Source organism: Primulina eburnea, chromosome 12 (assembly GCF_022965805.1).
Source record: "Primulina eburnea isolate SZY01 chromosome 12, ASM2296580v1, whole genome shotgun sequence".
Classification (NCBI taxonomy): domain Eukaryota; kingdom Viridiplantae; phylum Streptophyta; class Magnoliopsida; order Lamiales; family Gesneriaceae; genus Primulina; species Primulina eburnea.
Genome location: NC_133112.1, coordinates 37,186,496 through 37,201,486, shown reverse-complemented (window position 1 = coordinate 37,201,486; position 14,991 = coordinate 37,186,496). Strand labels below are relative to the sequence as shown.

At 35.8% G+C, this 14,991-nt stretch overlaps 1 pseudogene; it reads left to right on the top strand.

Moving 5' to 3' along the window:
• Nucleotides 1-5,049: 5,049 nt before the first annotated feature.
• Nucleotides 5,050-7,423, top strand: LOC140808123 (heat shock cognate 70 kDa protein-like; annotated as a pseudogene).
• Nucleotides 7,424-14,991: the final 7,568 nt, after the last annotated feature.

Below are 14,991 nucleotides of genomic sequence, written 5' to 3'. Positions count from 1 at the left end.
CTTTTCTCAATCTCTTAGTTGTCTTCTCGATTTCCGGATTGTATTCGAGTTCACCTGTACGAGAAGAACGAGGCATAAAAAATAAAAAAATCAAAAGAAATTAACCTTGCACCGTTCCCCGGCAACGGCGCCAAAATTTGGTGTGCTGTCGTTGACCACCAAATTAATTCCTACTCTTTTAAATAAAATTAGTGTAATGGTGAGTAGGGTCGAATCCACGGAGAACGGTAGATTTATTTCTTTTGATACTAAAAATAAAAAGGGGGGATTTGTTTTGATAATTACTAAATAAAATAATCTAAACTAAAATTACCAAGCAAGAAAGAATATTGAATCTAGAATTGAAAATTAATCGACGAGAATAAATTGAAGAATTTAATACGAGAAAATACTGATTCAAGGGGATTCCACTATTTAATTATCTCGCTGTTCATCGGTTAACCAATCATTTATTCATGTTATTCCAAGCAATTAACCTTAGAATAATAGGGATAGCCGCTAAAATTCTTGTGTTTTCCTAAATTAATTGACCAAACACAGCATCCAGTCAAAACTTGCCAATAATCAACTGGGCACGATAGCGTTCCATATTAATTAAAGATAGCATTTTGGTTTTGTGAAAACATTTAATCCTAAAATCTAACAACCGAGATAGCTGCAATTGAAATATCTAGTTCCGTCGATTTATTTAGATTACACATGTTATGATAGCACAACACACCTAATCTATTGCTACTCACGTACCAATCGTTCATGACAATTACGGATCACTGAATTCATGGTTAGCATTAGAAAATCATACATCAAATTAAATTGTCAGATTAATTGACGTATAACATTCATATAATTAAATCATAAATCAACGAATACTTGGGCAAACAAGAATAATAAATTAAAATGTACAAACCTCACAGTGATAAAATTAAAATAGTAGGCTATCCCTTGAATCAGACTAGAAAATTAGCCAAACATAGTTTGATCTACAATATCCATAAAAAATAAATAAGAAGACATAAAGAAATGCAAACTAATTTTTTTTGGGAAAATCTGGAAGTCTTCCTCTTCAACTTGGTACGTGAGGATGGAGTGATATGATTGGAGAGTTCTTTTGCAATTTGATTGTTTTTATTCTTGTGTTGCGGCTCCCTACCTCACGTGAGTGTTGTGTCTTGGGAAGGTTATTGGGCCCAGGAGAGAAGCCCACTAATCTCTTAATTAACCTAAATCTTAAAATATAAAATAATAGATAATATTTTATCTAGATTTTTCCTTCTTGCAATTTTTGGCAGTTGAAACATCGTCACAAGACATGACCACGTCTTGTTCCAGGATCTCTTCTGGTTTGGTCATTCTCTTTCAAACTCTATCTTGGAAACTTCAAATGTGTTAAACATCATCTTTTTAGCTCAATTTTGCTCCAAGACCGTAAAAGTTTCTCCTACAATAAAATTACACAAAAATGTGTCAATTAAACATATCGAAGGTTGGAATAGTGGGAAATATGAAAATAAAAATATTAACTATTATGAGCCTATCAGGTTTCATGTCCAGCTTAAAACAATTCAATTGATTACATATTTTGCGAGTTTTGATCTTAGACCAAACATTGTTCAAGCGTAAACAAAGTGGATTTTAACCATGGGATTGGATGAGCTATATTATGAGACAAACTGCATTCTTGTAGAGTTTTATAATCACCGGTTTTTTCATATGTTGTCTTGTTTTGTGTGAGGCATGGTTATATTTCATTTTTATCTCCGTATTTTAGGTGAAATGTATTTGGTTTTATTTTAAAATAAAAATTAACATGAATTTAAAAGAATGAATGAAAATTTTAAAGGAAATTTGCATACACTACCTTTGTGAAATTTCGAGATTGTTGATAATCTCTCAAGAAATTTTTTTACGGCAATAACTCTCTGTGATTCCACACGAGTAGTGTATGGACTTTTCCTAATTTTAAATTTACTCGCTTTATTTTCATTAATCTAGCAGCGTCGGATCCGGGGCCTCATAACTCACAAGCACATTGAGTACTTCCCATCTCATATAAGGGTGTTTTCATTTGTTTTACTAATTTTGAGAATCCTTACATTTCTTTTTACCAATACTTTTTCGAGTGAACTTGTCGTACATAGCTTGTCTAGTACGATTTACTTGGCTTAGCGTGGTATATAGGCTACTGCGTCCGCTTAGAGGTTCATTCAGTACACATTGAATAGTAGCGACTGTGGCTCTTGTTGGTCACATGTGCGACATATTGAGATATAAATATGAAAATAAATGATAAAAAAGGACACTAAGATTTTACGTGGAAACCCCATAAAAAAATTATTACGGTAAAAATCACGGACAAGATGAAAAGAATTTCACTATAATATTTTATGATATACAGTCACTCACTGTGTTTTCAAAGAAAACACTCTCTTAATGCATGATAATTAACACCTCGGAAATATTATAGAACAAAACACTCAGATAAAATTGTAATGAGATAGGAGAAGATTTGAGAATCAGATGATTTCTGAATGAGATAAGAGTTCTTTGTCCATGTGAAAACGCACGCGTCTTCCAGTTTGAATGCTTCATTTGTAAAATTTGCATCTACGATCGTTAATGTATTTCCCGATTTCATTCATTTCAGTTCTCACATCATAAAAAAATGAAAAAATCTCTTACTTTTATTTGCTTGTTGGTTCCATTTAAGTCGTATTTTGAAAAGGTCAGTTCCAAATTGGAATCAATTAAACAGATTATTTAATCAAATTAAAGTCGTTTATGCACCGATTGATTACTTTAATTCAAGTCAATATGGAAATCTCTATCAACATACGAGGGCATAAAAATTGTTTATCAACAACCATTGCTACTTATTTCTTGTTAATCTTGGCATCAGTAAAAGAAAAGAATGAAAAATAGTTTAATTAATGTACAATTTACAACAATTAAATAAATAATGGAACTTCAAGGTTGAGTATGGCTAGACAGAGTTGATTTCACTACACACCAAAATCACATTAATTAATTAATGATTTAATTCAATTCATTAGCCTTTTCTTCTTTTAATGTAAGAAGCATTCTTTGAGAACCCGAATTTCCAGCAGTTCAGTAGCAAAAGCATTTCAGTAAGCAATGTAAAATTTCCAACAAAAGATAATATTCAAAAGCTGTTACTTTTCCAGCAGACATGTATTTTCCAGCAGACATGTAGTTTCCAGCAGATATAATCCAGCAGCAGAAGAACGAGATTCCAGCAGACAGTTACTAATCCTACCCATGACTTGTAACTGAAGCATTTAAAATGGAATCAATGTTGTTAAATGCACATTATGACCATTAATAGGGAGCCTAACAGTCAGATTTTGGCCTATAAATGACACTCTCAAACATCTGAATCGGGTGACACAAATCTTGAGAGTATCACTTGAATTTTCGAGTCAAGAGAGTGCTGATTTTCGAGCAGTAGAACCAGTAGCAAGAACAAGCAGATTTCAGACTTCAACCGAAACACTTTTAGCAAATTACTGTAAGTGGGTTTATGTATAAATATCTTTAAATCTGTTTGATAATTCTGTTTTAAAGTTCAGTTCTGTTGATTTCTGTTATATGATTTTGAAGCACTGAAACTCCCTAGTGAACTAATGGTAGGAATATATATTCTGAACATTTCTGAATTCTGATTCTGATTCTGGCCTCACTCCTTAGAGGAGAGAACATATAGGGGACTGATATCAGTGTAGCCATGAAATTCACTAACGTGCTCAGTGCTTACTAATTCTGATTTCTGTTCTGAAACCTGCAAATTCTGAATTCTGATTTCTGTTATGAAAATACGAGTTTCTGTATATTATTGTATTACTGTTTCTGTTGAAAACGATTTCGAAAACGGGGAGTTATTCCCGCCCTCGCTTACTGAGTGACAATCATATCACTCACCCACCAAACCCATCTCAGATAAGAACGAGGAAGAATTGATAGAAGAAGAGGAGCAACGTCAGTTTTGAGGCTGGTGATGAAGATCGTTGTTCTTAGTTCTGAATTATGTTTTATATTCCGCTGTATCTGTTCAGACATTGTAATCTGATGGTTTTACATTTCCGCTGTAAAACATTTGTCATCGAGTTGTAACATACAATGATTATTATGAATAAAAGACTGATTTCTGAAATTCTGTACTTCTGAGGCTTGTTGTTTTCGAATGTAAATTTGAGAGCAACGCCGGTGTCAAACAACCCCCGTCCCGGGGCGTGACACATTCAAACATATATAGCTTTGGAAATTATATTATCAAATATCAAAATTTTAATTTATATATAATAACATAATTTTCTCTTAAATCGTGAGAATAGCGTCGTCTGTATCTAATTTACTGATATGCACGATACATTTAAGACATATTTTACAATTAAACATGTTATTTAATCAAAGTTAGATGTTGACAAACAATAATTATCTTTGCTAGAATAGCAATAAAAATATGACACTTTGTGCTTCTTCGAGGGTTTATAAAATTTGAGTTGTACTATTACCATAAGCTATATTAATGAAAATTTTTCAAAAGATCAATACTACAATTGATATTACAAAGTAATGCAATTATTGAGAAATGAATTGTTGGTGCATGACAATAAGATCTTCATGCTAGAATTAGGATCGAAACATGAAGCTTCAGCTGTTTTATAATTTAAAAAGTTTAAGTTGCATTATTTCTACCATTTGCAGCATTTGGTCAAGCCTCGAGTGTTTTAATCATATATATATACGCGAGCGTGTGTGTGTATATATAATTACTTCAAAGGCAACATGGAAATCCATATCAACATACAACATTATGAAATTAAAATAAGACCTAGACTTCACTTGATATTTAATTTCTGGTCACTTAATTAACATAAAATATTTTGTGAAGTCCTGGCCTACTATATTACTATATTAGTTTTAATTAAAAATTATAAGTTTTTTAAATTAGCTGATTCTCCTTACTAAACAAAACCATCGACTTTGAGTTCAACTTGTTTATAAATTGTTAACTCCGAGTACTGCCCTCATAGTATAGTTAGACCATGGCTGGAAATGATGAAGGACCGGCGATTGGAATCGATTTGGGTACCACTTATTCATGCGTGGCGGTGTGGCAACGTGATCGTGTCGAGATCATACCCAATGATCAAGGCAACCGGATCACACCTTCTTATGTAGCTTTCAATGAAACCGAACGTCTCATCGGCGATGCTGCCAAGAACGTAGTCGCCATGAACCCCACTAACACTGTTTTTGGTGAGACATTATACATGATAACCAGTTTCTTCATTCACCCATCTTTGTTTGTTGCATCTAGATGATGCGTTTGGATTCTAATGTTCTATGTTCTTCCCTATGTTTATGTAGAAAAAACTCTGGTTCTGTTTTCACTTTGAGCTGATGTGATTCTGTAAACTATCATAACTTCATAAGCCAACGATATGCTCGAATGATGCTTCTGTTCAGTTCCATGTGTGTGCTAATGAAATGGTACAATTTGGAGACTGTGGAACTTAATTTCTTACTGAACAAAAGAATGTTGTCATCTGATGTATTTGGAAGACAAGTCTTATTCATTAATATGGTCTCTGATAGTATAATGCTTCTATGAATATGACTTACTTTATAGATGCTAAAAGATTGGTCGGTAGGAGATTCAGCGACCCACTGGTCCAGGAAGATGCGATGCTTTGGCCATTCAAGGTTATTTGTGGTGAAAATGATAAGCCAGTGATTGTGGTTACCCACAGAGGTGAAGAGAAGCAATATGCTGCGGAAGAAATTTCTTCAATGGTACTGACCAAGATGAAGGAGATTGCCGAAGCTTTTCTTGGATCTCCAGTTAAAAATGCTGTTATAACAATACCTGCATACTTCAATGATTCCCAGAGGCGGGCAACCAAAGACGCCGGAGTCATTTCTGGGCTCAACGTCTTGCGAATCCTTGTTGAACCAACTGCTGCCGCCATTGCCTACGGTCTCGACAAAATCCATAGTAGCTCCGATGAAAAGAATGTGCTTATTTTCGACCTCGGTGGCGGCACTTTTGATGTTTCTCTTCTTAAAATGGTGAAGAGAACCTTTAAGGTTAAGTCAACTGCTGGCAACACTCACCTTGGAGGAGAGGATTTTGACAATAGAATGTTGAACCATTTTGTTCAAGAGTTCCAGAGGAAGCACAAAAGAGACATAAGCAACCCCCGAGCATTGAGAAGGCTGAAGATGGCTTGTGAGAGGGCAAAGAGGGAATTGTCTTCTATGGTACATACACATATTGGGATTGATTGTCTGTATGACGGAATCGATTTTAACTCTAAAATAACACGCGCCAAATTTGAGGAGCTCAACGTGGACTTGTTTGAAGAATGCATTGGCCACGTTGAGAAGTGTTTGAAGGATGCGGAGATGGACAAGAAAAGCATCCACGATGTGGTGCTTGTTGGTGGATCCACTAGAATTCCGAAGGTTCAACAATTACTTCAAGATTTCTTTGATGGTAAGGAGCTGTGCAAAAGCATTCACCCCGACGAAGCTGTAGCCTTTGGTGCAGCAATTCAAGCGGCAATTTTGGCTGGCCAGGGTACTCTTGAGATTCGAGACCTGATGTTGCAGGATGTCACCCCACTCTCTCTTGGTATAGAGAAAAAAGATGGTGAGATGTATGTAGTGGTTCCTAGGAACACCACAATTCCTACGAGGAAGGAACGGGGGTGGACCACTAGTTTTGATTACCAAACTATCATGCTGTTCTCGGTGTACGAGGGTGAAAGGCCTAGAGGAGGGGACAACATTTTGTTGGGTGAATTTGTTTTGTCTGGCATTTCTCCTGCTCTGAAGGGCTTGGCTAAAATGAAGGTGTACTTTGATATTGATGTTAATGGAATCTTAACTGTGACTGGCTGAAGATGAAGCAACTGGTAATACAAATGGGATCACCATCAGCAATGTTCAAGGCATGTTGTCTCAAGATGAGATTGAGAGGATGTTGGAAGAAGCCAAGAGATTTAAGTTGGAGGATGAGGAGCATAAAAAGAGATTTGAGGCAAAGAATTCTTTGGAAGATTATGTTAACAAAGCTAGAGCTGTGACAAGAAAGCTCACCGATGCCAAGAAAACAGAAAACGAGATCGAATCTGCTATGGAGTGGTTGGATGAGCACAAAGATGCAGAAAGATCTGTGCTTGAAGATAAAAGAAAGGAGTTGGAAAGTCTTTGGGGTCCTATTATTACCAAATTTAGCTTATGATCGAGAGAGATTCATTTGGTGTGATTTGAACCTTTTTTTGCCCAAAATTTCGACTTAATTAGTATGCCGGGATAATTTTTTGCCTCATCAAATATGAAGGAAAAATCATTATAAAAACAACTTAAAATCAGGTTTTATATTTGTTAAAATTCTGAAAATTGCTTAGCATATTAGAGGTTGATGCTTTAAATTACTTTGGTACGAGTCAAATTCACTTTTTTGTTGGATGTATAGTATGCCATTGATGTCTAGTTAATTAGTATTTTGAATTATTAAGAATTTTAAGAGGCTAGTTTAATATATCAGATGCTTTGACACATTATAACTTTCAAGCTGTTAACGATCATTTTTTTTTGTTTTGCAGTTAATTTGATGAATTTGATTTGTTGAAAGATTCGATTATGGATTTTAAATTATTACTTTTAATATTTTATTTGGAAATATTATTATTACAATTCTTCAGATTATTGTTATTTTATTATGGATTTGTTGAGAATTAATGTCTATTTCATTCTCACCTCATTTCATCCTACCAAGCATGGTTTTTTAGTCTAAATAAATTATTAGGTGAATTTGAGTTTTCTTTTTTAAGTTATTTAACATTGAAAATACATTTGAAATTCATAAATCATGAATTTCAAATGATTCAATCAAAATTCAACCTTCAATTTTCTCCGTACAAGTAACTCAACGAATTGGAAATTTATCCTCTCAAATCTCTCAATCCAAATATAAAAAAGCATTTTGAATTGCGATCGAATTTACTATTCTTTTAGTTGAAGAGGAGATGTATTGTTACGATTGAGTTTCGAATTCGAGATCACGTTCAAACTTGGAATCTAAGTGGCGTATGAACTGCAAGTTATCGGTGACCAGATTTACGTATGTGTGACATCTGAAGTTCAACTTAAGGGGACTAAAAGCAGTTGTATCTAGCATTCATCCTACTCCAACGGAATTCCCTACACTTGATAAGTATGAGAGAAGACAAAACTTGATGAAGATGAATTGTTGGGCTTTGTGTTAGATAGCGTTGAATGGCACTAGATTTGAATCAATATTGAATTATGATTTTTCTATGAAAATCATATTTTAGGTGAAATGTATTTGGTTTTATTTTAAAATAAAAATTAACATGAATTTAAAAGAATGAATGAAAATTTTAAAGGAAATTTGCATACACTTCCCTTGTAAAATTTCAAGTTTGTTGATAATCTCTCAAGAAATTTTTTTACGGTAATAACTCTGTGTGATTCCACATGAGTAGTGTATGCACTTTTCCTAATTTTAAATTTACTCGCTTTATTTTCAATAATCTAGCAGCTTCGGATCCGGGGCCTCACAATCATATTGAGTACTTCCCATCTCACATAAGGGTGTTTTCATTTGTTTTATTAATTTTGAGAATCCTTACATTTCCTCATACCAATACTTTTTCAAGTGAACTTGTCCATAGCTTGTCCAGTACGATCTACTTGGTTTAGCGTGGTTTATAGGCTATTGCATCCGCCCAGAGGTTCACCCAGTACACATTGAATAGTAGCGACTATGGTTCTTGTCGGTCTCATGTGCGACATATTGATGTATACATATGAAAATAAATGATAAAAATGGACACTAAGATTTTACTGGAAAACCCCATAAAAAAATTATTACAGTAAAAATCACGGACAAGATGAAAAAAATTTCACTATAATATTTTATGATATACAAGCACTCACTGTGTTTCCAAAGAAAACACTCTCTTAATACATGATAATTAACACCTCGGAAATATTATAGAACAAAACACTCAGATAAAATTGTAATGAGATAGGAGAAGATTTGAGAATGAGATGATTTCTGAATGAGATAAGAGCTCTTCGTCCATGTGAAAACGCACGCGTCTTCCAGTTTGAATGCTTCTTTTGTAAAATTTGCATCTCATCATTAATGTATTTCCCGATTTCATTCATTTCAGTTCTCACATCATAAAAAAAATGAAAAAATCTCTTACTTTTATTTGCTTGTTGGTTACATTTAAGTCGTATTTTGAAATGGTCAGTACCAAATTGAAATCAATTAAACAGATTTTTTAATCAAATTAATGTTGTTTATGCATCGATTGATTACTTTAATTCAAGTCAATATGGAAATCTCTATCAACATACGAGGGCATAAAATTTTTTATCAACAATTTGCACTACTTATTTGTAAGGCCTGAGAATTTGATTACCGTAATCTGAAATGATTTGGGTATAATTACCGTAATCTGAGATGATTTCTTGATTGATTGAAGTGATTATAAACGGAACGGAGTGGACCGGGAAAGACGAGAAAAGACGCGAAATTTATGTGCGAGGGACAATATGCGTGACCAGTAGGTCTCGCACATATGCGCGACTTGAGTTCGCGCATATGCGCGAGTAGTCCAGTAGCCTAGGATAATTTTCAGAGGACCTCGCGCATATGCGCTGAGGAGAGGCGCGCAATTGCGCGAGTTGCCAAGGAGATGTTTAGTTGAACATCTGGACAGAATTTTCGAGATGTTCAGTTGAACATCTGGACAGAACTTTCGGCGCATATGCGCGGACAAACGCGCGACGGAAATATGCCACTTGCCCCTTGAGCATGCACGAGATATATATATACATATATATCTGAATTGCATTTCATTTTCTTCAGATTGAGAAAGGGGCCGAGGAAGCTTCGTGGAAATCCTTACGCCTTTTTACTTCAATCCGCCCGTCTGATTTTGAATCCGAGTACGGTATCGTGTTACTAGCGACGCAGGCTAAAACTGGACGTAAGTTTTGCTACGTTTTGACATGTTTTGAAATTATACTATTGTCAGAATTGAATATGATTCATATATGATGTTCTTGTCATGTTGGACATCATAGAGTCAAAGTCAGATTGAGAAACAGACTGATTATGTAATTGTTATGATTTTTGGAATCGATTTGACTGAGAATTCATATCAGATATGTATTGTTATTGAGATTATGACTGGTATCGATATTGATTATGAGTTCTGGTATTATATCTGTGATGTTCGGACTGACGGGGTTATCGAGACTGTGAGAACCCGAATTTCTAGCAAAAGAATTTCAGTAGCAATGCAAAATTTCCAGCAGAAGATAATATTTTCAGAAGCTGGTATTTTTCCAACAGACATGTATTTTTCCAGCAGACAGAATCCAACAGCAGCAGCACGAAATTCCAGCAGACAGTTACCAATTCAGCCAAGACTTGTAACTGAAGCATTTAACACGGAATAAAGATTGTTAATGGCAGATTATGGCCATTAATAGGAAGCCTAACAGTCAGATTGTGGCCTATAAATAACACCTCAAGTCTCTGGAATTGGTGTTACACAAATCTTGAGTGATCACCTGAATATTTGAGATAAGAGAGTGCTTATTTTCGGGCAGTAGAAACCAGTAGCGAGAGCAAGACTATTTCCAGGCTTCAACCGAACTCTCCAGCAAATTACGGTAAGTGGGCTTATGTTTAAATATCTTGAAAACTATTTGATGATTTCTGTTTTAAAGCAAAGTATATTCTTGATTCCTGATATCTGATTTTGAAGCATTGAAACTTAGTGAACTAATGGTAGGAATATATATTCTGAACATTACTGATTACTGATTACTGGCCTCACCCCTTAGAGGAGAGAACATATAGGGGACTGATATCAGTTTAGCCATGAAATTCACGAACGTGCTCAGTGCTTACTTGTTATATTCTGATTTCCGAATACTGATTACTGATTACTGAATACTGATTACTGATTTCGGAATACTGAATACTGATTTCCGTTATGAAAATAAGATTTCTGTATATTTTCGAATTACTGTTTCTGTATGAAAATGATTTCGAAAACTGGGAGTTATTCCCGCCCCTACTTACTGAGTGACAATCATATCACTCACCCACCAAACCCATCTCAGATAAGAGCACTGAAGAAATGTTAGAAGAAGAAGAGCAGATCCAGTTCTGGGGCTGGTGAAGAAGACCTTTATTATAAGTTTAAATTATGTTTTCCGCTGCATCTGTAGAAGCAATGTTTTGTCTGTTTTACATTTCCGCTGTAAAACATTAGTGATTCGAGTTTGTATCAGACAATGAATTATTTCGCATTATGAATAAAAAGACTGGTTTCTGAATTTTGTACTTCTGAGGCTTGTTGTTTTCGAATGTAAATTTGAGAGCAACGCCGGTGTCAACCAACCCCCGTCTCGGGGCGTGACATTGAAGTGGTATCAGAGCAAAACCGGGTTTCATAATCTGGGGAGGAGGAACTAGAAATAATAAGTTCTTATAGACTTCTGAAAATAAACTACTGTAATAGACTACTGAAAATAAGCTACTGTAATAGACTACTGAAATGATAGACTGAATACGTACAGTTAAGAAAATCAGTAGGAAAACAAATCAGTAGACCAATAGATCTGAAACCAGAACCAGTAGATGGAAACCAGTAGTCGGGGACCAGAACCAGCAGATAGAAATCAGTAGAGCTGAAGGCAGCAGACTGATTATAATAGTGATGGAAAGCAGCAGACGATGCTGGAAAAGCAGTAGACTGATTGCAGAAGCATCATAATTGCAGTAGACAGTGTATTCCAGCAAGCGAATGCAGTAGACCTTGCAAATGGCATAGAAGTTGGGGTGATTTTCGCGCAAACTTCAAACGGCCATAACTTTTGATCCAGGAGGAATTTTTACTATTAAGAGTAGGCGTTGGAAAGCTCTCGACGAGGAGAACCTAACCTAGAACCATTCATCGTTAAAGCACCACCGACGAACCCCAAAATCCTCCGTTTAGATAGGGATATCATCATTTCCGTAAAATTTTCCAACTTTTCGAAACTTTGAGGAATTTTCATTTCCAAATGGCTTAGCATTTTTATACCAAACTTGGTACCATTCATGTTCTTGATGTGAAGGATTTTTAGTAAATGTTTCACGGAATTCTGAGACCGAAAAATTTTGAGCTATTTCTTCTGTTAATTGTATAGGCAATACTGATTCTGTTCATTCCAGTAATTGTCTATAGTTCGACTTGCATTCTTGGCATCGTTTCTGAACCTTCACTCTCCTATTTTGGATAAAGATTATGACTGATCAGAATAGCTACATTAAGAGCTTAGAGAAGAAGAAGTACCTATAGATGTAGTGGAAAAAGAACAGTGATAATGGAGAGATGATGAGGTAGGCTAGATTGGTATTATCATACGAAAAGAAAGAAGTGTAATATTCTTTGGGAATGTACCAAGATAAATTGAATCATATTGGGAATGTACCTATCTGATATAAGTTGGTTTACGTTTTTGGGAAGTTACCTATCGAAGATAAGCTTATGACTTAAGATGAACAGTTTGACTCAAGGATAATAAATTTTTATGAAAATATGAGATAAGGATTATATAAGTTTTGAAATTCAGATGTAGGAGCAAAATTTTTTGTCAATAATTAATGATATGTACATTAAATTTGGGATGCTAAGTGAAGGACCTCCAAAGATTTAGCTTATTCCGTTCAAGGTTGAAAGAAGTTTTAACTAAGTTATAATTATTGGGACTTGAAGCAATCGGCTGATAAGGAGTTATATTCTAAGATTCTATATTGGTTTCAAGATTTGAGTTAGTAATCGTGTTAATTTTAAGATAGAATAAAATAAGTTTGGATACGCATATATTCAGTGCTGATCTTATACAGTGTACTTTGGGAATTGATTGGTTGGACAAGAATCATGTAATGGTAGATTGTCAGAGTAAGAATGCCAAACCCCAATCCAAGAATAAATCGTACTTCGTGATAAAGATAAGGAACAGAAATCCTTCCTTTCTACTTCTCAGACCTAGAAAGTCTAACTAGCAATGATCAATCAGCGAGGTAAATAACGAAGTTACTCTAAAGATAGAGGATATTCCAGTTATTCAGGAATTTCCGGACGTCTTTTCTGAAGAACTCCCTGGCGAACTTCCCGACCGCGAAGTGGAATTTGAGATTAACTTAGTGCTCAATGCTACACCAATCTCAAAAGCACCGTATCGAATGGCTCCAGCAGAATTGAAAGAACTCAAAGAGCAACTTCAAGAGTTGTTGGATAAGAACCAGATACGACCAAGCGCATCTCCGTGGGGAGCTCCTGTACTATTTGTAAAGAAGAAGGACGGCAGCATGATGATGTGTATTGATTACAGAGAGCTGAATAAGATCACAATCAAAAACAAGTATCCGCTTCCAAGGATAGATGACTTGTTTGACCAACTCAAAGGGGCTTCTGTCTTTTCCAAGCTCGACTTAAGGTCAGGCTACCATCAACTCAAGGTCAAGACAGACGATATTCCGAAGACAGCCTTCAGAACCAGATATGGACACTATGAGTTCATGGTGATGCCGTTCGGGTTAACCAACGCTCCAGCGGTATTCATGGATCTCATGAATAGGGTGTTCAAGCCGTTTCTTGACAAGTTTGTCATGGTATTCATCGACGACATTCTAGTGTATTCTTCAAGTGAGGAGGACCACAAGGAACATCTTCGTCTCACCCTCCAGACGCTGAGAGAGAAGGAACTGTACGCCAAGTTCAAGAAATGCGAATTTTGGCTAGAGAGCGTCGCATTCTTGGGACACATAATATCAGCAGCAGGAGTATCTGTGGACCCTAAGAAAGTCGAAGCAATCTTAGATTGGCCTAGACCAAAGACGGTGACAGAAATTAGAAGTTTCTTGGGATTAGCAGGCTATTATCGAAAATTTGTGGAAGGATTCTCTTCAATAGCCATACCCTCACCAAGCTCACACAGAAGAACTCTAAATTTCAATGGAGTGAAAAATGTGAGCAAAGCTTCGAGACTTTGAAAAAGAAGCTTACCTCCACGCCAGTATTGGTATTACCGATGGAAGACAAAGACTACACCGTCTACAGTGATGCATCCAAAGAAGGTTTAGGATGTGTACTCATGCAAGAGGGAAGGGTGATTGCATACGCATCAAGGCAGTTGAAGCCGTATGAACAAAATTACCCAACGCATGACCTCGAACTAGCTGCAGTGATATTCGCACTGAAGATTTGGAGACATTATCTTTATGGAGTCAAGTGTGAGATTTTCACCGACCACCAAAGTCTCAAATATTTGTTTACGCAAAAGAAACTAAATATGAGACAAAGACGATGGATCGAACTCATGAAGGATTACGACTTGACAATAAGCTACCATCCAAGCAAAGCCAACAAGGTAGCAGATGCTTTAAGTCGAAAGAATATGAGTAAGGTGATCCTGACATCACTTTCAGCACAACCATGTCTTCGAGAGGCAATCAAGATGAGTCAAGATAGAGATTCCGCTTTAGTGAAACTAAAAGAGCAAGTTAAAAAAGGGAAATCACCAGATTTCGAGACGAATAACAAAGGAATCTTGTGGATGAAAGATCGATTGTGCGTACCAGACATCGATAACCTTCGACAAGAAGTAATGTCTGTGGCACATAAGATGAAATTTTCAGTCCATTCTGGCAGTACCAAGATGTACAGAGATTTGAAGAAAAATTTCTGGTGGAATGGAATGAAGAAAGACGTGGCAATGTTTGTTTCTAAGTGTCACGTGTGCCAGCAAGTCAAGGCAGAGCACCAAAGACCTGGTGGATTTCTTCAACCATTAGAAATCCCGAAATGAAAATGAGAACATATTTCCATGGATTTTGTAGTTGGTTTACCAAAGTCGAGACAAGGT